Source organism: Narcine bancroftii, chromosome 11, assembly GCF_036971445.1.
Source record: "Narcine bancroftii isolate sNarBan1 chromosome 11, sNarBan1.hap1, whole genome shotgun sequence".
Lineage (NCBI taxonomy): Eukaryota > Metazoa > Chordata > Chondrichthyes > Torpediniformes > Narcinidae > Narcine > Narcine bancroftii.
Genome location: NC_091479.1, coordinates 37,938,928 through 37,944,649, shown reverse-complemented (window position 1 = coordinate 37,944,649; position 5,722 = coordinate 37,938,928). Strand labels below are relative to the sequence as shown.

Here is a 5,722-nt window from a genome sequence, read left to right as displayed (position 1 = left end):
CCTCCCCGTGGTTACAAGATCCCTTCCACCCTTGCATACACCCCCACACCCCCCCAACCGGGATAGGATTCTTTCCCCCAGTGGACCTGGATCAAGGTGCTAGAAAGTGTTTCTGCTGCGGCAGACCCAACAGAGTTGAGCGGTGAAGAGTGGGGCTCTCTCCGCACCACCTGCTCCCTCAGGCGACGAGGTCTCGCTTGCATCATGGAAGATCACGGTGTTGCTGAGCTTCTGGGAATGTGGAGGGCTTCTGCTAAACCCGTGGTAGGGTTCAGAGTGGTTCATCTCCCCGGGACGTGCTGAAGGTCAAGATGACCCGATCCTCTCATGGAGGGAGGGTTGTAGACAAAGTGAACGGCTGCAGAACTGGCCTCAGTCTGAGGAGAGTGATCATAGAAGGACCTGGGGTGGCAATATTTCTACTGAGAGAAGCTGGAACGAACCACCAGAGGATCAATTCTGACATTTAGGTGACCCTTGGAAGGGAGTTAGAGGGAGGGGTAGAGACTAACTTGGACAGCAAGGCTGGGTTGGGATAAATGACCTGTTGTGTACCCTCTGGGTGTGTAAATGCTGCTGCTTCTGCCCCAGAGGACATGGCAATAAGGTCACAACAGAGGTGGCCACACCGTGTCATGGACCCAACGTCCCCAAGGTGGTGTCCTGCACAGATGTTAAAATCATCGACAATGGATCTTTCGGAGTGGTGTACCAGGCAAGGCTGGTGGACTCCGGAGAGCTGATTGCCATCAAGAAGATCTTGCAAGACAAGAGATTCAAGGTGAGGGGGAGGAGCAGTTGTGTGGAAATGAAAAACCCTGATATTTAAATTTAGGGCCTACAGCACGTTCACAGGCCCTTGCGACACATGAGCCCGTTTCACACAATTACACCCAATTGACAAACACCCCAAACACATTTTTGAAGGGTGGGTGGAAAGAGGAGCATCTGACAGAGACCAAAGCAGCCATGGGGTTTGGAAACAGAGAAAGTCACACAAACCCACAACAGCAGCCCCCCTCCCCACACACAACCCCCCACCCCACACACACACACACACTCACACACACACACACACCTGGCAAATATCAAAGATTTTCTGCAAATTCATTGTTTAGTAGAAGCTGGGAAAACAATCATAAAAACTGAAATGATACTTCATTGAACCCCCTGACGAGTCCCCACTCCAGCGACACGAAAAGTCCCCCCCACTGACTCTCGAAAAGTCCCCCACTTCGGCCTCCCTTGGAGTTCCCCACCTCTGACCTCTTGACAAATCTCCTCCCCGCCTCCCCCCTCAACTTGGACAAGTTGCCCCTCAGGGCCCCGACCCATCGCCCAGCCTTGCTGATGTTCTTCTCTCGCCATAGAACCGCAAACTGCAGATCGTGCGAAAGTTGGATCACACCATCATTGTCCCTCTTCTCAACTTCTCCTCTGTAGTCAAGGTAAGATTCACCTGCACCCACCCCACCCTCACTCTGATGCATATCATTTGCTGCTACCTTCCCCATTCCTTCAATCGATCTGTCTCGCTGCAGCCTCTCTGTTGCCTCCATCCTGCCCCTCTGACCAGTGCTGACTCTTTGACGTTGGCTGCCCTGCTCCTCACCCATTAACTCATGACCTCTTGCCATTTCAACTCCAGACAGCAGCAGCCAAGACCACAAGACAAGGTCGCCAAATTCGGCCACTCAGCCCCTCCAGTCTGTTTCCCCAATTCATTTCACGAATGTACTTTCCCCCATAACTTACTTTTGGCACCTTTTGGTGCGCTTCCAAATCAACGCCTGCTCTGAATCGTCCCAACAACTCAGCCTCCACATGTTCGACCCCAGCCAACACCCGGCTGCAAACATTTCTCATCTCGAAACGTCAATAGTTTTTCTCCCTCGGTGAATCCTTGCCTCACGAGGGAGGGCGGTCAGAGCTGCACATTTTTTGCAGTCTCACCAGAAGCCGAATGATGGGGCAGCGGACGGGTCCACTACGGCCTGTTGACGCTCTGCTCGCTGAGCCGTTGGATTCATGCCATGTTGTGTTGAGCAGTGGGGGCATCAGGCCTACAGAGAGCAGGAGGGGCTGGCACTCCTGTTGGGAGAGGCACGGGGTTTTGGAGGGTAAATCCAGCTGACATGTTTGTATTGTGTCCAAGAGGAAGAGCAGGTTTATTTGAATCTGGGTCTGGACTATGTTCCCAAGACGGTTCACTGCATGGTCCAGCACTTCAACAAGGCCAAGCAGCCCATTCCCATGATCTACATCAAGGTGGTTGTGGGTCTGGGTGGTCAAGTTGTCCACTGGGGCAAGCTTGGATGGTGGGGTTGGAGGATATGAAGGAGTTTACTGGCTGAGTCTCGCTGGGGACTGGATATCGATGAAGGGTGCATGAGGGTCTCAATGGGTATTGGTGAGGAGAGAAAGGGTAGTGAGGGGAGAGGGGTGGAGAGGATGATGAGGATGGATGTTGATTGGCAGGGAGGGGCCCTTCACCCACCTCCCCTTACCCTCAGGATATAGACCCGGCCAGTGTGGAGGCAGAGTGGGTCATGTTATATCGTTGTGTTGCCAGATGTTCATGTACCAGCTGTAGCAGAGCATGGCCTACTTCCATCCTCAGGGGGTTTTCCATTGAGACATCAAGCCCCAGAAGATGCTGGTAGATCCCGAGATGGCCTTCTTATTGCTCCTTTATTTCGGCAGGTAGATCCACCCATGTCTGTCCGTTCACCACCTCAACGCGGTCCTGATCCCTCTCCACAACACGGCCTTGTCCCCTCCCCACCAGCTCTCACCCCTCCCCCACCAGCTCTCTCCCTTCCTCCCTCTCCCAACTTGCCCCTTCCACAGCTTAATAACTTATTCTAAATAAGATTGTGGGGGCCTTAGATGGAATGAACAGCCAGAAACCTTTCCTAAAGTGTCAGGTGCAAATCTCAGAGAGCATCCGCTTCAGGTGAGGGGAGATTTTTTTTTATGCAGAGAGTTGTGAGAGCTTTGAATGCGTCACCGGAGAAAGTGGTAGCGGTTGGTAGAATAGGTACATATAAAAGTCTCTGAGACGAGCATGTGGATGTAAGGGAACAGAGTTTTTACATGATAGAGGAATTTGGGGATATGGCGAGAAGGCAGAGTAGGTCGAGTTTGGTCATAAATTAGATCAGCCATGATCGTATTGAATGGCGGAGCAGGCTCGATAGGCCATTTTTGTCCTATTCCTGTTCCCACTTCCTATGTTCCTATGGGTGTGGGTCTGGTAAAGGTTGTGGAGAACATTTACAAAGGTCAGTACAGCCTTTATGGGCCAAAGGGCCTGTACTGGGCAGCAATGCTTGATGTTCTAATGGATGCGGAAGCTCTGGGAAGGGGTAAGGGAGGGACTGGCCAGCAAGTCTGCAGATGCTGGGGCCGAGGGCAATGCCCAAACATGCTGGGCAAACTCATGGATAGTTTTGTGAGGAGCAGGTCCTGCTTCACGAGTCAAATTGAGTTTTTCGAGGAGGTGTCAAAGGAAATAGATGAAGGTCAAGGTCTGTATGTGCTGCACGAGGATTTTAGTAAGGTGCTTGACAAGATCCCCATGGAGGCCTCATTCAGAATGTCTGGAGGCATGGGATCCATGGAGCCTTGGCTGTGTGGATTCAGAATTGGCTTGTCTGCAGTAAACAGAGGGTAGTAGTAGATGGAACAATGACTAGTGGCGCTCCAAAGGGATCTGCTCTGGGACCCCTGCTCTTTGTGATTTTTATGAATGATGATGGGAGTGGAAGGGTGGGTACGTCAGGGGATGACACAGAGGTAGAGATGTTGTAGACAGTGTAGAAGGTTGTCATAGGTCATCCAGTTTGCAGAGAAGTGACAGATGGAGTTCAATCCTGTAAATCAGATGTACTTAAATAAGCAACTGGTCCAGGTTTATTTCCAGAGTAATTTTCAAGGGCACGAATAACAGTTATTCCAAAGAAGGTTGGAGCCCCATTAAAAGTAGCTTCATATAGACCAATATCTTCATTGAATGCGGATTACAAGAATGTGTGGGCAGAGCACTTGGTTAATGGCAGGATTATGAACAGTGTGCAGGACAGAGAAATATTTAGATCCTGCTCCATAAATCACTCAAGGGATTGAGTTCAAGAACTGAGAGGTATCGTTGCAGATGTATAAAATTCTCGTCAGACCACACTTGGAATATTGTGTGCATTCCTGGGGCGAGAATACCAGAGGACGTCTAAATAAGGTGAGCAGAGGGAAATTTAGGCAAGACGTGAGGGGTACATTTTATTCACACAGAATGTAGTGGGTGGCTGGAATGCATTGTCGGGGTAGTAGCGGAGGCTTGTCCAAAAAAGGCATGAAAAGGATTTTAATATGGACAGGAATTCAAGAAAAATGGAGAGTACTGGTGTGAGGGAGGGGAGGGTTCAGGGGTAGGGGGGATGATGGGGGAAGTGTTGGGACCCTCCAAAGTCATTGTGTTCAGGCCTCAGAGACAGTATCTCTATCACTCGTATTTCTCTTCCCAGGAGAAGGAGCGATCTCAGAGACAAGACACGAGTCCAGAAGAACCTCGCATCCCAGCTGAACAGAGGACGGACAACATCATGATGGCCTGAACCCCTCCCCGTCGTATCCCTCTGGCCCTGCCAACCCCATTCCCTACCTCTTCCATGTCCCTTCACCCACTTCCCCTCTTCTCCTCTACCCCTCCTCCATCCCAACCCCCTCCCGCTCATCTTCCCCTTCCCCTGCCCTCACACCTATGCCCTAACCCCAGCCCTCCACTCTTCACCTCCCTCTTCCCCTCCGCCCTTCCCTTCCCCTTTCCCCCTCCCCTTCCCCTCCCCCATCCCCTCCCCTAACCCTCCCCCTTCCCCTCCCTTTCTCCTCCTCCCCTTCCCCTCCCCCTTCCCTTTCCCCTTCCTACCACTAACCTAGGGGAAGGAGGGGGAGGGGAAGGGGGTAGGAGAAAGGGGGTAGTGGAAGGGGGTAAGGGTAGGGGTTGTGATAAGGGGTAGGGTAGGGGGTAGTGGTAGGGGGTGCGGGGATGGGGAAGGGGTAGGAGGTAGGGTTAGGGGAAGTGGGTAGGTTGTAAGGGATAAGGTAGGGATAGTGGTGGGGGGTGCGGGTATGGGGAAGGGGTAGGGTTAGGGGAAGGGGGTAGGTTGTAAGGGATAGGGTAGGGGGTAGTTGTAGGGTGTGTGGGTATGGGGAAGGTGTAGGAGGTATGGTTAGGGGAAGGGGATAGTTGTAGGGGGTGCGGGTATGGGGAAGGTGTAGGAGGTAGGGTTAGGGGAAGGAGGTAGGTTGTAAGGGATAGGGATAGGGTTTAGTTTAGGGTTGGGGAAGTTGGGTAGAGTTAGGGTTAGTGTTAGGAGACATGGGGTAGGGCTATATCTTGGCTTATGGTTAGGTCTATAGTTCGGGGAAGTGGGCTTATGTTAGGTATAGGGGAAGGGGGTAGGAGCAGGGGGGTAGAGGAGGAGTGAGGTTTGGGGTTAGGGAATGGTGGGTAGCATTAGGGTTGGGGTTAGGGGTGGCATAGGCGTAGGAATAAACTTAGGGTTAGTGGATGGAGTGGGGGTAGAGTTAGGGGACGTGGAGTGGTGGTAGGGGGTATCGGTAGTGTTAAGGTTAGGTTTAGGATTTTGTTAGGGGTTAGGGTTAGGAGTAGGAGGAAGGGAAGGGGGAGGGGAATGGGGGAGGCGAGCGGGGGACGGGAACT

At 52.2% G+C, this 5,722-nt stretch overlaps 1 long non-coding RNA gene across 1 annotated transcript; it reads left to right on the top strand.

Moving 5' to 3' along the window:
- Positions 1-212: 212 nt before the first annotated feature.
- Positions 213-4,919, top strand: LOC138745260 (uncharacterized). The gene is made up of 3 exons (XR_011346109.1): positions 213-781; positions 1,371-1,448; positions 4,524-4,919. It is a non-coding gene; the product is annotated as an uncharacterized lncRNA (long non-coding RNA).
- The last annotated feature ends 803 nt before the right edge of the window (positions 4,920-5,722 follow it).